A 20,823-nucleotide genomic window follows, 5' to 3' on the forward strand; every position below is an offset into this window, starting at 1 on the left:
ATAACATGCCCCTCCTTGCATGCCAACTGAATATTGCCTCATCACCAAAGCCTAGCTGAGAACCCTCGGGGAACCTGGTCACATGCCTATGAGCCCAAAAGACAATACTATGTCTGCAGATCCACACCACTGTCTGCATGGCTGGTCGTCCAATATATGTAATAAGATTACAACAAATTAATGCTGACTTACCGCCTGAGGTCTTACATACGTTCAGTACACATCCGAATACCAACGCCCGATTGCCTGGATTGCCTCTGCTCCCATACCTAGCTGTGCTGCTGCCATTGCCACCCTGATTCTGAATGAGTGGGAACCAAATTCATGGGCTAGCAGCCCCAACCTCATCAGCCCCCATCTCAACACAGTAACAAATTGATATGCTGTGAGGGGACTCCCGTCACCATGCATAAAAAGGGGGCCTTTCCCTTTGGCCGTATAACCTGTAGGCCTTCAAAGCCTAAATGGGCAGACCCCAGACTCACCACCCTGCCGGAGGATCACAGATTCACCCTGGCCAACTTTGACCAACTTTGACCATCACAAGTGTAATATCACTGAATGGTCATGCCATTGTATATCCCACAGTTGCAAAGCCTCTAGTGGAATAAAACAAATATAACTTTTGTTTTATATCCTCAGCAACTGCAAAGTCAACCCAGAGATCTGACTGCAATGTGTGGCATTGCTGCATGTTTCTGGACAAAACTGTGGACACCAAGTTACTAGAGACTGGAAACATTAATTCAAAGGTGAGTTTTCTGCTATTCTCTACCAGCTGTATCATGGCTACAAACTCAGAAATTTGAAAATTCCTGTCCACAGTAAGTAGGAAATGAAGATAATGGATCATATTTGATTTTATTTATATTGTGTAGCTTCCAAGCAAGTGTCACAGAGTCACTGGGACGATGCTCTGGAACTACTCCCTACGAAGCCAGTCAGGACTCTGGGAGAGTATGTCTCCTCTCTCTGAGCATACTGTCTCCAAGGCAAGAAGCTTACATAGCTCTGACCTTCCTGGGTCTGACCTCGGAGTATTCAGTATCCCCTTCCATACTGTGCACTTCCTGCAGCGAGTCCACCCAGGCGGTGCTCCTGGGGAAGCCACAGGGCCCTGCACCCCAACTCCGCAGTCAGATGTGACTCTCAGTCATCCGGTAAAACAGAAGGTTTATTAGTCAACAGGAACACAGCATAGGGCAGAATTTGTTAGCACAGAAATCAGTGACTTTCAGCCAAGTCCCTCTTGCGGGGGAGGGGAGCCCAGAGCCAGGGCTCTGGTCCTCCCCCTGTGCCCCAGCCAGCCGAGACTGACTCGCTTCCAGCTGCCTGATGGTTTCAGGAGGCAGAGGTTCTGTGCTCTGTACCCACTGGTAACTATGATTGCTGATGTTCATGAGGCTAGGGGATCACTACCCCAGGGAATGAAGGAATGAGCCCTGCTCTTGTATTTGGATCTCAGCCACTGGGGGGGGGGAAATGATAACTTTTGCTAAGGTGAAAAACTTTGCAGGAAAAACTGCATTTTAGCAAAGGTTCCACAAACTCAAGAAGGGGAAACTTTGAATAGAATTTTAAGTCAAATATTTTGCACAGCTGTATCACTAAATAAGGGCAGGGGAACAGAAGCTCCTCCACAGCTGCAGGAGAGATAATCCTGGGGAACAGCATGTTGGAGCAGCAGGCTGTCAAAGATCTGTAATATAGGGAGCATTTACAGAGAGGTTTAGGAATTAGCCAACAGCAGTTCAGGAGGCTGGCATCCAGTGGCCATAATATAGGCAGATTGTTACATGGGGGTCAGTTATTCACAATAAAGCCATGTCAAATATATTTGGATATCTTAATGTTGGCAATGGATGGCTTATGTCTTTGACTTAAAACATCTGCCTTTATTCTGTGACTGGATCAAACTACTGATAGCAGTTCAAACCTGTTTGATCTGATATTCTCCATGCAGTGAAAATTTTGCAATGACTAATGATTTTTGCCTGATTCAGGGGTAAGAGTAAACGTCAAAGGGATGTTGGCTTGTATCTATTTGAATTAGAATAGCACACCAAATGAGAGCTGTGATATGAAACACGCAGAGGAAAATATAATGATTAAAACTGAAATTACTGTAAGTAGATAATATCTGCAACAAACTCAGAATATAATTTAATGCTTTGGAAAATTGGAGTTATTAGCAATTACACTGCATCAGCACTCATTTTATTACCAAAGTTAATGTGATGCCATAACTGAGTGACAAAGGTGCTAGGTTTAGTAATTCTGATAATATAGTCAAAGCTGTTTCTCTTTAAAGCCTAAGGCTTCATCCAGGTGCCCACTTGCAGTAGTAGTTGCATAAAAAGCATTAAAACCTCAACTTTAATTTTTCCATTACAAATGAAAGAGTCTTCTTAATGTTTGTAGAAAATTCATGTTGAGTTTTTTCCCCTCCCCATTGAACTCTATATTTTTGTCCAAGTTCAATGTCTAATTTTTAGTTTTGTTACATTATGTGTTCTGGAAAGAAAAACAGTGAATTAGAATCATACATACATCTGATGCAAAAACATTTTCCTGTTCACTGTTGCCATAGCTCTTACTTGTCTAATAATATGTTTTCATAACCCCTTTCTAGGAAGAGATCAGTTTGAAAATTGAGGCATCAATTCCACTAAAAATAATAGCCATGATTTTCTCTTATTTCCATTGGAATAAATCAGGAATAACTCCACTGAGTTAAAAAAAAACTGGATTCGGATTCAATTTCTAGATTTGCCACAAATTTCGGTGTGACCTTGGGTAAGCTGTAAATCACTTAATCTCACTGGGTATGTCTGCACTGCAAAAATACCTGAGGTACTGAGTCTCAGCACCTGGCTCAATTGACATGGGTTTGTGGGGCTCATGCTACAGGGCTAAAAATAGTAGTGTAGACATTCCCACTCAGTCTGGAGCCCAGGCTCCAAGAATCTTCCCCTTGCCAGGTCTCAGAACCGGAGCTCCAGCTATTTTTAGCCCCAAAGTGTGAACCCCTTAGGCCCGAGTCAGCTGGCCTGGGCTCCAAGACTCTATGCCATGGGTTTTTCTTTGCAGTGCAGATATACCCTATGTAAGGTGAGGATGATGATTGGGACTTCCTTAGTATTTATGTTTTGTCTATTTAGATATTCAGAAATTGTCTTTTATGTGTTTGTATAGCACCTGGACATTGGGGCTCTGATCATGGTTGGGGCATTTAGGCCCCACTATAATACAAATAAATATTAGTAGTAATAATTCAGGAGTTACCTGTATGTAAAAGGGATATAAGTGAGAGGATGATCAGACCCATTGTCTTTACAATTTCTCTGTTTTAAAAATGCGATACAGAATCCTGCTATTTATTTCAGTTATCGGTGTCTGCCTTGAGCCTTAGAATTGACACATGAATGGCCAAATTCTGTTCTTAGATGTGTTTTTCCAACTGAGAACACTATTTGGCCAAAAGATTTTTTAGAACCATGAAACCTTAAATTAACATTTATAAAAATAAATAAATCTTATAATCTTGAAACAACCTCTGTGTACAGAAAATGTCAAAAAAGTCAATTGTCTGACAAAGGCATAATGCTATATATTGATTACATAATGATTAATTGCTTGTCTTTACTGGTTCTCTAGTCTCAATACAGCAATTTCCATTGAAATGTTAGGAGATATAAAATGAAGATTAATATTGATTATACAATATTTGGTGACAAAAAAACAATCACACTTTTACTTCTAGCCATAGCAGTATGGTGTAGGAAAAGCACTTCGAGCCATGGAAAGATTTGCGGCATAAAAATGAGATCCTCACAGATGATAAAAAGATGTGGATATTGGAGGGGAACATTGAATGGAATACCATTCCCTTATACTCACAGGCAATACATAAAGGTAGAATAAGGAGGAAGAGCATTTCTGAGCTAATAAGAGAGCTATTCTGTCATATTTATATCACATTGTTATCTTTTTAAATTAAGTGTGGCATGGACATTTCAATACTATAAGATGACGACACTGGACTAGTTTTTGAGAGATCTGATTTCATTACCTGTCTTAGCCACAGACTGTCTGTGCTAACGAATTGGGTGTCGGAATTGTTTATACAGCCTTAGTTTCTTATTTCCATAATCTTAAATATTTGGGATTATTTATTTTTTTATGGAACCTCTGCTCTTGCATTTAGCAAACTTTGCTGTAATTTAACAAAATATTTCTTTTTAGTGCTCAGTGAGTCCCTCTGAGGCCTGGTCTACACTACCCGCCGGAATCGGCGGGTAGAAATCGACCTCTCAGGGATCGATTTATCGCGTCCCGTCAGGACGCGACAATCGATCCCCGAATCGACGCTCTTACTCCACCAGCGAAGGTGGGAGTAAGAGCCGTCGACGGGAAGCCGCGGAGGTCGATTTTGCCACTGTCCTCACAGCGGGGTAAGTCGGCTGCGATACGTCGAATTCAGCTACGCTATTCGCGTAGCTGAATTTGCGTATCTTAAATCGACCCCCCCCTGTAGTGTAGATGTAGCCTGAGTTACACTCCTTTTCCAGCTCCTGTTCACCCCCACCCAGTCACAGCCCTCATGCTCTTCAGCAATAATTGTCACTCCTGCTTGTTGGAGGAGAAAAAAGTGGCCTAAATTAATCAGCTATATTGTTCATTAAGCCTCAACTCCTAAATCAGCTGTACATTTAAAGTAATGTTAATATATTTTCATATACCCTTTGTTGTTTCAAAGGCACTATTGCTCTCACACCTTTCAGCCCTGGGGAATGGTCTTGGTCTGCTACCATATTATTCTTGTGCTGTCTAAAACAGTCTCAGCTCAGTTTATGGATTTGACCTTTGAAGAGTTAAAGAACCGTGGCAGCAAAGATCTTAAATTGGATATTTTCAAATATTGAATAAGACTCAGAGGAAACCTCCTTTTCCTGCACTACCTCCTTTTTTCCCATTCTTTCTCTTCTCCCTGAAGAAGTACAGTAAGTCCCCCCCGCTTTCATCAATCATTAAATCTTTCAGCTGTATCAGCATTCAAAAATGAAGCACATCAGCAGGTTGCAGCAGTATAATGTTCAGATAGGGTGTTTAATGATGTTGCTGCTGCTAAGTACCTTGAGTCATCAACAAATGTAACCAGGGCCAGAGCTCAACACCTATGAAAAGACTTTTTAAAAGCCAAGAGAAGACAAGAGTAGTAAATAAAAGTATTGTTAAATCAGCAGGTTTGACACAACTAAGCTTTGAGCAGTTAAAATAGACTGTTGAATTTGGTGATGCTCTGAACCAGCACATTCTGCAAAGGATTTCAATAGCATCAATCACAATTGTGTTAATGGAAAAGATTCTAGATGAACTCATTTCATGTAATGTAGAAGCATTCCACACACCGATTTCTCAGATGTCTGCTCTTGGGAGGTTGGTATGGCAGTGATGGGGCTGCATAGTAATTGATGACTACTCTACGTTCTGTGTGTTTGTCTGAGTGTTGTAAGGGGGTTCCTGTATAAATACATGGGATTAATTCAAGAAGAGGCTGTCTCCAATATAGACAGGAAAGAGTACAATGGCTTCATGTAGCTGTCCATCTGCCAACACTTAGGAGTTGATGCAAGAGCCATTCAATTTGACGTCCTAATTCCAAAATCCTGCTGAGGTCACTGGACTAGCTTGTCAAGGTGTGTGAGGGGGGTAGTCTCACCTTGTATATATAGGAAAGCCCAAAGGCCAGGGAAACTGAGACAAAGGACTTCTGGGTAGGAGAAAAGTGACTCTTCCTTGGGGGGGAGGTGGGGGTCATTGTTTGGGAGAGACAGAAGAGAGAGGCCTGCCTAAGGGCTCTGTGAAAGGATGGCAAGCCTTTAAGTAAGATAGACCTGTCACCTGTGTGTAGACTTTATTGTTTTAAACCCCTTTTCTCCTGTTATGGGATGTTCCTACTATTAAGACTAAACAATACTCTGGCTTGTGGAGTCTGTCTGGTCACTTTATTTAGCACAGGTCACAGACTCCTGGTGGGAAGAATGGCAGGTGCTGAACCCATTTGGACTTGCTTGTGTAAGCATGGTAAGTACAGGGTACTGTAGCCCAGGACCTGATCTCAAAGGAGGAGTCACAGGATTCCACCGTAGGAGATGTGAAGGCATAAGGCCTGATAAGTGTGAAGTGTGCACGAAGAGAGGAGTCAGGGGAGCAGCTAGCCCTGTAAACGGAGTCAGAATATACTTCTGGGTGACTTACATTCTGTCACGTTTCTTATTTACGTTCTTCCTAGATTCTCTACTTTAAAAATCACTTGTAATCTGCACACACATTCCATTCATTAGTCACTAAAACAAATGCAGCATTATAATAATGTACTATTTTTCTGAGAACTGAGTAAATGACTGTTTCTTAACTGGAGAAACTGTTAAGTATGAATCGTTTGCCAAGAACTACAGGTATATTTTTGGTAACTCTAGTCCTTGTGATCAAACATTGAAAATAAACTTGGGAAGATCATTAGAATAAAATTGAGTTATGTAAGAGCATTATGAATGAAATATTAAGTTCCAGAAAGGGAGAGATGCCAGCCGGGGTCTCAGCGCACTGCCAGCCTGGGGTTCCTTCACCCAGGCCGGCAGCGGGCGCTGAGTGGGACCGGCGGCGGGACCCTGTCTGGCAAGGGGTCACCAGCGGGAACCCCAGAGCAGCAGTGGGCTGAGCGGCTCAGCCTGCCGCCACTCTGGGGTTTCGGCCACTGGCTTCTGCCAGCCAGGGTCTCAGCCCGCTGCCAGCCTGGGGTTCCTTCACCCAGGCCGGCAGTGGGCACTGAGTGGGACCGGCAGTGGGACCCCGGCTGGCAGGAGCTGGCGGCGGACACCCCAGAGCGGCGGCGGGCTGAGACGCTCAGCCCACCGCCACATGCCATCAAAAATCGACTCGCGTGCCACCTTTGGCACGTATGCCGTAGGTTGCCGACCCTTGCTATATGGCATGGGCCAAATTCTCTGGTACACATTGGGGCATTTTTGTACCATGTCACTTGGTGGTGTCCTTGGCTACTAGAGGGTGTCCCTTCCATAGAAGTATCCTCACTTACATGCTCTATGTATATTAGCTTTCAGACTACTCTAATTTACGCCAGGAAACAGACCAGGATCAGGGGAGCACAGAAGTAGAAGTCCAAGTGGGTATCAACCGAACTTACTATGCCGGTCTAACTGAGTTTAGACACCTCAGAGAAACATAAAATATTAGGGTTGGAAGAGACCTCAAGAGGTCATCTAGTCCAACTCCCTTCTCACAGCAGGACCAACCCCAACTAAATAATCCCAGCCAGAGCTTTGTCAAGCTGGGCCTTAAAAACCTCTAAGGCTGGAGTTTCCACCACCTCCCTAGGTAACCCATTCAAGTGCTTCACCACCTTCCTAGTGAAATAGTTTTTCCTAATATCCAACCTAGACCTCTCCCACTGCAACTTGAGACCATTGCTTCCTGTTCTGTCATCTGCCACCACTGAGAACAGCTCCATCTTCTTTGGAACCCCCTTCAGGTAGTTGAAGGCTGCTATCAAATCTCCCCTCATTCTTCTCTTCTGCCAACTAAATAAGCCCAGTTCCCTCAGCCTCTCCTCATAAGTCATGTGCCCCAGCCCCCTAACCATTTTTGTTGCCTTCTGCTGGACTCTCTCCAATTTGTCCATAATCACTTCCCTCAGTCTGCTGGCAATGCTCAATATGCTGTTAGCCTTCTTGGCAACAAGGGCACACTGTTGACTAATATCCAACTTCTCATCCACTGTAATCCTTTTCTGCTGAACTGCCGCTTAGCCAGTCGGTCCCCAGCCTGTAGCAGTGCATAGGATTCTTTTGTCCTAAGTGCAGGACTTTGCACTTGACCTCATCAGATTTCTTTTGGCCCAATCCTCCAATTTGTCTAGGTAACTCTGAACCCTATCCCTACCCTCCAGTGTATCTACCTCTCCCCCCAGCTTAGTGACCCTTGGGGCACTCCGCTTGATACCAGCTGCCAACGAGACATGGAGCCGTTGATCACTACCCATAGAGTCCGACGATCTAGCCAGCTTTCTATCCACCTTATAGTCCACTCATCCAATCCATGCTTCTTTAACTTGCTGGCAAGAATACTGTGGGAGACCATATTAAAAGCTTTGCTAAAGTCAAGGTATATCATGTCCACCACTTTCCCCATATCCACAGAGCCAGTTATCTCATCATAGAAGGCAATCAGGTTGGTCAGGCATGACTTGCCCTTGGTCAATCCATGTTGACTGTTCCTGATCACCTTCCTCTCCTCCAAGTGCTGCACAATGGATTCCTTGAGGACCTGCTCCATGATTTTTCCAGGGACTAAGATGAGGCTGACCGGATTCTCCTTCTTCCCTTTTTTAAAGATGGGCATTATATTTGCCTTTTCCCAATCACCCGGGACTGCCCCCAATCACCACGAGTTTTCAAATATAATGGCCAATGGCTCTGCAATCACATCAGCCAACTCACTCAGCACCCTCGGTTGCATTGCATCCGGCCCCGTGGACTTGTGCATGTCCAGCTTTTCTAAATAGTCCTTTACCTGTTCTTTTACCACTTAGGGTTGCCTACCTCCTCCGCATACTGTGCTGCCAAATGCAGCAGTCTGGGAGCTGACCTTGTCTGTGACGACCAAGGCAAAAAAAGCATTGATTACTTCAGCTTTTTCCACATCATCTGTCACTAAGTTGCCTCCCTCATTCGGTAAGGGTCCCACACTTTCCCTGGCCTTCTTGTTGCTAACATACCTGTAGAAACTCTTCTTGTTACCCTTCACATCCCTTGCTAGCTGGAACTCCAATTGTGCTTTGGTCTTCCTGATTACACCCCTGCATGCTCGAGCAATATTTTTATGCTCCTCCCTAGTCATCTGATCAAGTTTCCACTTCTTGTAAGCTTCCTTTTTGTGTTTAAGCTCACTGAAAATTTCTCTGTTAAGCCAAGCTGGTCGCCTGCCATATTTGCTATTCTTTCTGCTCATCAGGATGGTTTATTCCTGCGCCCTCAATAAGGCTTCTTTAAAATACAGCCAACTCTCCTGGACTCCTTTCCCCCTCATATTAGCCTCCCATGAGATCCTGCCCATCAGTTCCCTGAGGGAGTCAAAGTCTGCTTTTCTGAAGTTCTGTAGTTCTTCCCTTCAGGAGTTTGTGACCAGTGATGAATAGAATGACCAGCAACCCTTAAACCAAAAAATGTTTATTTTAGAAGTACGAACCAAAGCATTTAGGGGAAAAAAGATTTTAAAAACAATGAATAGTCTATACACAGGTATATCTTACCTAAAGGCATACCATCTCTGATGGTGACCTAGGCAGATCTACTTTCTTCACACATCCCAGTGGGTGTCTGTGTCTAAAGCCTGGTATACAGTTAAAAATTAGGTTGACCTAGCTACGTCACAAAAGGTTGTGAAAAATTTCACACCCTGAGTGCCACAGTTAGGTTGACCTCACCCCTTGTGTAGGCACAGCTCAGTAGATGGAAAAATTCTCTTGGACAGGTAGATTGAGAACCTTGATGGAAAAACCCTTTCCATTTATGTAGAAAGTGCCTACACCATGGTGCTCCAGTGGCACAGCACCAGCACCATAGCTGTGCCACTGTGGGGGCTGCAGGGTAAACATACCCTCAGTCTGCTTCCCCTGACAACTCCCCCTCTTTAAAGAGGGGAAAAGAGAGACCCCTTTTAAACCGCTATAGGCCTTTTGATCTTGTGTATTCCCAGACTTTGGCCCTTTGTGCCAAAACCAGTTTTGTAATTTTGGCTGGAGCCAGGAGGTAGAATCTTCCAAGCTAATAGTTGTCTTAACAACTCTGCCATGTTAACTTATGGGTGGCTTATCTTGAGGCCTTCTCTGTGCTGCCTGCTGTTTTTCTTTACAGTCCTCTACTGAACTAACCCAATATATTTATAAAGTAAACATACCGGTAACCAGGTCAACATACAATATTCATAAGTTATTGCAGACCAGCTGCAATTCCATCACATTGCCAAATCCAGTTCTCCTATATTAGAGATGCAAGGTTGCCATGAATATTATTATTTATTTATATTATAGTAACATTTAGGACCACAATCATGCATCTGGGACCCATTGCGCTAGGTGCTTTACAAACATGTCCACACAAAAAACAAAAACAAAAGAGTCCCTGCCCTTCACACAGCTTCCAACCCAGGTTCATACATAACCTGTTGGGTCATAAAAATAGGAGAAAAATCATGATTTCTAGGAATTATGATGGTGGCTTGGAGGTCTCCTACCTCCTCAGCAAGAAAAGAAAAAAAGACTTAGATTCTTTTTACTTTGTTGACTCTGAAGTCAGCACTCTGTTTCCTTCAGCTCAGATGAGAGTGGCAGTTTGTGAAGGAAGCAGAAAAAGGGCATAATACTACAGTAGGTTTGATCTGGCTTGAGAGCAGCTCAGATATTTTTCCTAAAGATATCATAGAGTTGTGCAGCACCAAGATGACATTTATGCCTTCTTAAGTTCATAGATTCCAAGGCCAGAAGGGGCCATTGTGATCATGTAGTCTGAACTTCCCCCAAAATAATTCCCTTTTTAAATGGAACTTATCTTTTTTGAAAAAACAAAACAACAAAACAAAACAAAAAAACCCAACTATCCAATCTAGCAATTTTTAAATCAAGGGATAGAGAATTCACTGTGACCCTTGGTAAATTGTTCCAGTGGTTAATTACCTTCACTGTTAAAAACTGTGCACCTTATTTCCAGTTTGAATTTGTTTTGCTTCAACTTCCAACCATTGGATTGTGTTATACCTTTCTCTGTTACATTGAAGAGTCCATTATCAAATGTTTGTTTCCTATGTAATTACTTATAGACTGAACAAGTCAGCCCTTAATCTTCTCTTTGTTAACCCAAATAGACTGAGCTCCTTGAATTTAGCACTCTAAGGCATGGTTTCTGATCCTTTAATCATTCTAGTGGCTCTTCTCTGAACCCTCTCTAATTTATCAACATCCTTCTGGTATGCATTTAGTTTTAGTCTGAAAAGAGACTTACAGAATTTTCCTGTTTCTAAAATCACAGCTTAGGCCTCACTCCAGCAAGGAGAATCATGCAGGCCACCTTCTGTCTCCATTAACTAGAATAGGTGCAGGGCTGTACAAACACAGTTCTCATTGCAAGATCAGGGCCAAAATGAACTAGTGATGTCATAGTACCGTATATGTCAAAGGTGTGCTGAAAAGATATGGTGGGTGTGGGAAAGAGTGAAATCTGTTTGTAAGATATCAAAAAAGGAAAAATGATATTTCTGTTGAAACATAAGTAGCACTGGTCAGGCTCTGAAGACTGTCAGCTGCAGATGTCCTGGTTGCTCTATAAGCATGAGTGGCATCACAAAACATGGATTTAAAAAAGCATTTCCAATCCCACCTCCAATTTTCACTCCCTCAGAACTATTTGAAGAATTTGTATAAACTTCTAAAATCTAATTCAGAGACTTGGAATAGAAAGATGTCATGTGACATGTGTCCAATCAAAAATAACCAGGACACAATTTCAGATATGGACTACTCACACCAAATTGTCTGATAACAATCTATAGGCCAGAATTTTTTACAGACATTATATGCTGAATGATTTTAAATTACTAATACACTAGCAATAATTGCAATATGCCTGTAGCTAACAACAAATAGATTAAATTCATTTACCATAACTTATTCATTAGTAATTGTTTACCCAGCTCTGTTAAACAGACTCCGTAGCACAAGACATAACAATTCAATCAAATTCCACGTCAATCAATTTGATTGAATTTGATTGAAGGTTTCCCACATCTTGCGTGAGTGCTCTAACCGTTGGGATTTGGAGTATTTTGGGGTATCTTTCAGTCGTTTCTTTTGAAGCTATTTCACTGTGTGCTAGAGTGACTCTATAATCCAGTGGTTAGGACATTCGTGGGGGAGACCTGGAATCAAATCTCTGCTCCACATGAGGCCTTCTAAACCACTCCTGTTTCAAAGCAGGGTAGCTCAAAGCACCCAGATTGGCAGGGTCCACGTGGAAGCCAACACCCAGTGAAGTCAATTGAAATATTGTACTCCCATTGTTAATGGGCATTGGAGCTGCCCATTGGAGTTAAATGACCTGCCTAAAGACCTTAGTCAGGTCTGGGCAGAATCAGGAATATAACCTTAGATCTTCATGCTTCCCAATCTGATGCTCTAACCACTAGGATACTCTCTCTCCTTTTTAATTACACACCCAAACACACACTTCCAGGTAAAACCTTGCCAATGTCTCTATTGAAATAATTTATGTTGAGGTTCAATATCTTTAGTGTGTCACTTATGATTTACAGAGGATTGTATTCATTATACCACTAGAACATCTTTAGGGGAATTACTCTTTATCTGAGCAAAGTTATTTATAAAATACTCCAGATAGAATGTGAACAGACAAAATTAGCATGGCATGAATGACAGCAGTGGAATGAATGGCACTTTGGAATGTATAAGAAACAGAATTTGTGAATACATGAGTTGTGGTAAAAGCAAGTTAGAATAATAATTGATCGTATTACTTAGCACAGCTATACCCATTTACACCCTCAAAGCACTATGCTATCATTAACAAATTAATCCTCACAACATCCTTGTAAAATAGATACCAGTATGAAAATCATCTTAACAGCTAGGTAAAAGGATGCAGATAGGTTGATTGGGAAGATGTAAAATATTACTGTAGTTGTATATAACACCATAAAATATGTTAGCAGATTCTAGGACTGCATAGAGATGCAAGATCTCAGATTATATCATCATTATATCAAGTGCTGAGTCACTCAGAGATTAGATCAGTGTCTAATTAACTCCAATCTAGGAGAATAAAATTTAGTCTACATGAGGAACTTGCACTGGTTTAATTAAATAATTTTTAAAACCAATTTAATTTAAATGGTGCAAAATCCTGTCACTTCAGAGTAGCTAAACCTGTTTCCAATTGCCTTAAACTAAACCAAAAAGCTGCCCTGAAGCTGAAATAAGAGTATTCATGCAGGTGTTTGCACCAGTTTAACTAAATTGGTTTAATTCACTCCATAAATTAAACTGGTGCTACTTTCTCATGTAAACAAGTCCTAAAAGAGATTAGAGCTGCTCTCTATGGATGAGGGAACTATGGGCAAAGACAGGGAAATCATTCAGGGAAAATCCTAGGAACAGCTAAAATTTGGAAAAAAGCTTGCGTAGGTGTTCATCCTTTACTGAGAGTAGGGTGGGAACATCCTGATTTTCATATGATTTACACAATCAGAAATATCCTGTTGTTGGGCTTAAATTTTCCAAAATTGGGCACTGGGTGAGGGTGAACATGTAGCTAAATTTTGAGCAAGATCTCATTTTTCAATTATGGGATAGTGAAAAAAGAATATATATTAGTTTTAAAAGACACATGCTACAGCTAAAACAGCTGAAGTTTGAAACCTGACATGTACATAATTTTTAAAGATGCCTCGTACCATTCTTGGTATTGATGAAAGAAATAAAAAAGTATGTGTTATTGAAAAGCCATTCCAGGGATTTAAGGTACTTTGTACCCTTCTTCCACTACATTGCTCCCCTGCTCTTGCTCTTTGAAAACTCATGGCGATCGGGGGAGGTCCCGGATGACTGGAAAAAGGCTAATGTAGTGCCCATCTTTAAAAAAGGGAAGGAGGAGGATCCAGGGAACTACAGGCCAGTCAGCCTCACCTCAGTCCCTGGAAAAATCATAGAGCAGGTCCTCAAGGAATCAATTCTGAAGCACTTAGAGGAGAGGAAAGTGATCAGAAACAGTCAGCATGGATTCACTAAGGGCAAGTCATGCCCGACTAACCTAGTTGCCTTCTATGACGAGATAGCTGGCTCTGTGGATGAGGGGAAAGCAGTGGACATGTTATTCCTTGACTTTAACAAAGCTTTTGATATGGTCTCCCACAGTATTCTTACTGGCACGTTAAAGAAGTATGGACTGGATGAACGGACTATAAGGTGGATAGAAAGCTGGCTAGATCGTCGGGCTCAATGGGCAGTGATCAATGGCTCCATGTCTAGCTGGCAGCCGGTATCAAGCGGAGTGCCCCAAGGGTCGGTTCTGGGGCCGGTTTTGTTCAATATCTTCATTAATTGAAAGGGGGAGGGATAGCTCAGTGGTTTGAGCATTGGACTGCTAAACCCAGGATTAGGTGTTCAATCATGGAGGGGGCCATTTGGGGATTTAGTTGGGGATTGATCCTGCTTTGAGCAGGGGGTTGGACTAGATGATCTCCTGAGGTCCCTTCCAACCCTAATAATCTATGATTCTATGATTAATGATCTGGAGGATGGCGTGGACTGCACCTTCAGCAAGTTTGCAGATGACACTAAACTGGGAGGAGTGATAGATACATTGGAGGTAGGGATAGGATACAGAGGGATCTAGACAAATTAGAGGATTGAGCCAAAAGAAATCTGATGAGGTTCAACGAGGACAAGTGCAGAGTCCTGCACTTAGTACGGAAGAATACCATGCACTGTTACAGACTAGGGACTGAATGGCTAGGAAGCAGTTCTGCAGAAAAGGACCTAGGGGTTACAGTGGATGAGAAGCTGGATATGAGTCAACAGTGTGCCCTTGTTGCCAAGAAGGCTAACAGCATTTTGGGCTGTATAAGTAGGGGCATTGCCAGCAGATCGAGGGATGTGATCATTCCCCTCTATTCGACATTGGTGAGGCCTCATCTGGAGTACTGTGTCCAGTTTTGGGCCCCACACTACAAGAAGGATGTGGAAAAATTAGAAAGAGTCCAGCGGAGGGCAACAAAAATTATTAGGGAGCTCGAGCACATGACTTCTGAGGAGAGGCTGAGGGAACTGGGATTCTTTAGTCTGCATAAGAGAAGAATGAGGGGGATTTGATAGCTGCTTTCAACTACCTGAAAAGGGGTTCCAAAGAGAATGGATCTAGACTGTTCTCAGTGGTAGCACATGACAGAACAAGGAGCAATGGTCTCAAGTTGCAGTGGGGGAGGTTTAGATTGGATATTAGGAAACACTTTTTCACTAGAAGGGTGGTGAAGCACTGGAATGGGTTACCTAGGGAGGTGGTGGAATCTCCTTCCTTAGAGGTTTTTAAGGCCAGGCTTGACAGAGTCCTGGCTGGCATGATTTAGTTGGGGATTGGTCCTGCTTTGAGCAGGGGGTTGGACAAGTTGACCTCCTGAGGTCCCTTCTAACCCTGATATTCTATGATTCTATGTAGACCCAAGTGTATCTATGGAAATACTGATTAGGAAGAGGAGGAACTGGGCATTATTTCATACACTCTCAGGATTTCACCCTCTTTTAGAATAAAATTCACTTCTCACAACCACATTAGAACTCAGGTAGAACTTAGGTATCAAGGTCTGCTTATGTAGATATGCAGTATTAAGGCACTCAAACACCCCCATGCTAAGAGTGCCGTGCTATATTTAAAGTGAAGGATAAGTCTGAGGAGATCTTTTGCCCTTAAACTGTAACCATCAGCTGTATTTCCACATCTGGAATATTCTTGCTGAACAAAATGAAAACTGGTTTATACTTGGTGGATTGCAGCACAATGATTCACTATTTTAATGAAAAAAATATGTCAAGTGCATTTATTTCATTTAATGACAAATTCCACATTTACAATATTTGGATATTTGTTGCTTAGGAACCCTGTGCCTACAGAATGCAGAAATATGTACTGTGACTTGAAGTTCATTTGAAAAATACTTGATTTATTCAATCATGCTTTTAAAAAATAAATCTTCAGTAAATTCCCCCAAAGCATCTTAGAGCTATTTAACGGAAGACTTTAAATAAATTTTTGCAATAGTTTGCTCCTGTGATTGGCTTTATTGTACAGTACTTCTTTATTCTAATTCAGTAAAGCATTTATGGATCGACATTTTATGGAAAACATTATAAAGCCAAATCTGAATTATATTTTATTCATTTGTTTTCTGAATTAATTTAATTGTATGAGTAATTGGTTATGTGTTAGTACCTACTGAACTTATTGAAGTCAATGGCAAAAGTCCCATTGACTTGGGTTCAGAATTTTACACTCATCTCTTTACTATCATTTTCTTTCACTTTCATGACAAACATTGTACAGACCGATAAACACATAGACTTTAAGGTCAGAAGGGACCATCATGATAATCTAGTCTGACCTCCTGCACATTGCAGGCCACAGAACCTCACCCATCCATTCCTGTAATAGACCCTTAAACTCTGGCTGAGTTACTGAAGTCCTCAATCATGGTTTCAAGACTTCAAGTTACATTGAATTCACCATTTACACGATGAGTCAGTTCATGAGTCTATTAGGAGATGATAGTACTCAAGTCAATAGCCCATTCAAGTCTTTTTTTTTTTTGGACGGTCCCACTGGTGGGTAAGACTCTCCTGATAGACTTTATCCCCACCCTTCCACCAAACATACTAACCAGATTAGTAGATTCCAGGGCTAGAAGGGACCATTGTAATAATCCAGTCTGACCTCTTGTGCTAGGCAGGCTATTGAACTTCCCCAAAATAATCCCTAGAGAATATCTTTGAGAAAAAACATCCAACCTTGATTTAAAGATTGTCAGTGATGGAGAATCCACCATGAACTTTGGTAAATTGTTCCAGTGGTTAAATACTCTCATTTTTAAAAATTTACATCTTATTTCCAGTCTGAATATGTCTAGCTTCAGCTTCCAGCCATTGGATCATGTTATACCTTTCTCTGCTAGATTGAAGAGCCTATTATTAAACATTTATTCCCAATGAAGGTACTTATAGACTGTAATCAGGGCACTCCTTGTCTTTCTCTTTGTTAAGATAATTAGATGGAGCTCCTTGAGTCTCTCATTATAAGGCATGTTTTCTAATCCTTTCATCATTCTCATAGCTTGTCTCTTAAACCTCTCCAGTTTATTGAAATCCTTCCTTAATTGTTGACACCAGAACTGAACACAATATTCCAGCAGCACTTACAACAGTGCCAATACAGAAGTAAAATAACCTCTCTACCCTTACTTGAGATTTCCCTGATTATGCATCCAAACACCAGATTAGCATTTTGGCCATAGCGTCAAACTGAGAGCTCATGTTCAGATGATTATCCACTGCTTCCTAGGATAACATCCCCCATCCTGTAAGTATGGACTGCATTCTTTGTTCCTAGATTTATACATTTAGCTATATTAATATGTACATTGTTTGCTTGTGCTCAGTTTACCAACTGATCCAGATCACTCTGAATTAGTGACCTTTCCTCTCCATTACTTATCATTCCCCCAATCTGTGTCATCTGCAACCTTCATCAGTGATGATTTTATGTTCTTTTTCATCTAATTGATTAAAATGTTAAATAGCATGGGGTAAGAACCGATCCATTTGGGACCCCACTAAAAACACACCCATTTGCTGATGATTCCCCATATACAATCATACTGTGAGATCTATCAGTTAGCCAGATTTTAATCTAGCCATTTATTTTGTTGAACCCATACATTGTCTTTAAGGTTTACTACTAATGATATCAATATAAAAATCTTCAGATGTATATTATTATTGCTGCATACGGTGCTGTTCATTTTGTTATTTATGTGTGAGTGTCAGGTGCTACATGACAAACATCATTAAATTATTGATTAAATTGGATTGCAAAGAAACCATAATTTGGCACCATTTTCAGCTGAGAAATATGTTAGTAGGTGATTGCTTTCTTCCTGTCTGCTGGTTACTTTTCATTCAAATATTCAGTAACGTTGATCAGTACATTTCAGATGTCCTTATGGAAAGTGGCCATCTCTGAAAGACATATATTTGAAAAGGCATGTAGAAACAAAGTGTCATCCACGCATCAGTTCTAGTTTTGTCAAGCTACTGGTATGTCAATTGGTCTTCAAATCTATCCACCTTATTGGCAAGTTCTCGCTACACATTTGCTTGATGCCAGTCTGTCTCTCCTGATATCCCTAAATACAACCACATAAAAATTCAACTCACATAATTGCAAATTTAAAAAGAATTTAGAAGATTTATTTTTAATGAGTGTAAATGCATGTAAATATATGCTTTTATCCCACCAATTTCCTGGCATGTGCTTACATAAAACTGAAACTCTCTTGATAAATCATGTCTAGAATCTGCACCTTGAGTATGGAAAAACTGATAAAAAAAACACATGAACTTAACTTGTTAGCAGTGATTTTGCTGATAATGCCCTAAAGTTACAATGACCTGAAGCTCTATTTTCATTATAACCCACAAGCTCAACAGGATTGTCTCTAATCTGTACTTGGATGCACAGGAGAACCCAGGTTGCTGCACTAGATAGTATATGTACTTCAGCAGTGTTGGTGTTTCCTTCTAAAACAGTTTCCTAGTGTGGCATTAGAGGCTGCTAGAAGTGGTATCATTTGAGACACACACTTAGATGCTGACCCTTTTTAGTCATTAAAGATCGCCCCCACAGAAAAAATAAAAATAAGGGCAGAAGACCACGTCTTGATTAAATTCCAGCTAGCGCAGTGGTTCCCAAACTTTAACAACCTGTGAACCCCTTTCATTAAAATGTCAAGTCTCGCAAACCCCCTCCTAAAAATGAATATTTCCAGGGATTTTCTCCTTTACCTGAGTAATAAGAACATTGAGAACATAAGAACATAAGAAAGGCCGTACTGGGTCAGACCAAAGGTCCATCTAGCCCAGTATCTGTCTACCGACAGTGGCCAATGCCAGGTGCCCCAGAGGGAGTGAACCTAACAGGAAATGATCAAGTGATCTCTCTCCTGCCATCCATCTCCATCCTCTGACGAACAGAGGCTAGGGACACCATTCTTACCCATCCTGGCTAATAGCCATTTATGGACTTAGCCACCATGAATTTATCCAGTCCCCTTTTAAACATTGTTATAGTCCTAGCCTTCACAACCTCCTCAGGTAAGGAGTTCCACAAGTTGACTGTGCGCTGCATGAAGAAGAACTTCCTTTTATTTGTTTTAAACCTGCTGCCTATTAATTTCATTTGGTGACCCCTAGTTCTTGTATTATGGGAATAAGTAAATAACTTTTCCTTATCCACTTTCTCAACATCACTCATGATTTTATATACCTCTATCATGTCCCCCCTTAGTCTTCTCTTTTCCAAACTGAAGAGTCCTAGCCTCTTTAATCTTTCCTCATATGGGACCCTCTCTAAACCCTTAATCATTTTAGTTGCTCTTTTCTGAACCTTTTCTAGTGCTAGAATATCTTTTTTGAGGTGAGGAGACCACATCTGTACACAGTATTCGAGATGTGGGCGTACCATGGATTTATATAAGGGCAATAATATATTCTCAGTCTTATTCTCTATCCCCTTTTTAATGATTCCTAACATCCTGTTTGCTTTTTTGACCGCCTCTGTACACTGCGTGGACATCTTTAGAGAACTATCCACGATGACGCCAAGATCTTTTTCCTGACTCGTTGTAGCTAAATTAGCCCCCATCATGTTGTATGTATAGTTGGGGTTATTTTTTCCAATGTGCATTACTTTACATTTATCCACATTAAATTTCATTTGCCATTTTGCTGCCCAATCACTTAGTTTTGTGAGATCTTTTTGAAGTTCTTCACAATCTGCTTTGGTCTTAACTATCTTGAGTAGTTTTGTATCATCTGCAAACTTTGCCACCTCACTGTTTACCCCTTTCTCCAGATCATTTATGAATAAATTGAATAGGATTGGTCCTAGGACTGACCCTTGGGGAACACCACTAGTTACCCCTCTCCATTCTGAGAATTTACCATTAATTCCTACCCTTTGTTCCCTGTCCTTTAACCAGTTCTCAATCCATGAAAGGACCTTCCCTTTTATCCCATGACAGCTTAATTTACGTAAGAGCCTTTGGTGAGGGATCTTGTCAAAGGCTTTCTGGAAATCTAAGTACACTATGTCCACCGGATCCCCCTTGTCCACATGTTTGTTGACCCCTTCAAAGAACTCTAATAGATTAGTAAGACACGATTTCCCTTTACAGAAACCATGTTGACTATTGCTCAAGAGTTTATGTTTTTCTATGTGTCTGACAATTTTGTTCTTTACTATTGTTTCAACTAATTTGCCCGGTACCGACGTTAGACTTACCGGTCTGTAATTGCCGGGATCACCCCTAGAGCCCTTTTTAAATATTGGCGTTACATTAGCTAACTTCCAGTCATTGGGTACCGAAGCTGATTTAAAGGACAGGTTACAAACCTTAGTTAATAGTTCCGCAACTTCACATTTGAGTTCTTTCAGAACTCTTGGGTGAATGCCATCTGGTCCCGGTGACTTGTTAATGTTGAGTTTATCAATTAATTCCAAAACCTCCTCTAGTGATACTTCAATCTGTGACAGTTCCTCAGATTTGTCGCCTACAAAAGCCAGCTCAGGTTTGGGAATCTCCCTAACATCCTCAGCCGTGAAGACTGAAGCAAAGAATCCATTTAGTTTCTCCGCAATGACTTTATCATCTTTAAGCGCTCCTTTTGTATTTTCATCGTCAAGGGGCCCCACTGGTTGTTTAGCAGGCTTCCTGCTTCTGATGTACTTAAAAAACATTTTGTTATTACCTTTGGAGTTTTTGGCTAGCCGTTCTTCAAACTCCTCTTTGGCTTTTCTTATTACACTCTTGCACTTAAGTTGGCACTTAAGTTGGCACTTAAGAGTATAAATTATAAAAGCAGTGATCTTGGAAATATAAAATTTGTTTTTATGACATGCCTATTAC

The sequence above is a fragment of the Emys orbicularis genome, chromosome 2, assembly GCF_028017835.1.
Source record: "Emys orbicularis isolate rEmyOrb1 chromosome 2, rEmyOrb1.hap1, whole genome shotgun sequence".
NCBI lineage: Eukaryota > Metazoa > Chordata > Testudines > Emydidae > Emys > Emys orbicularis.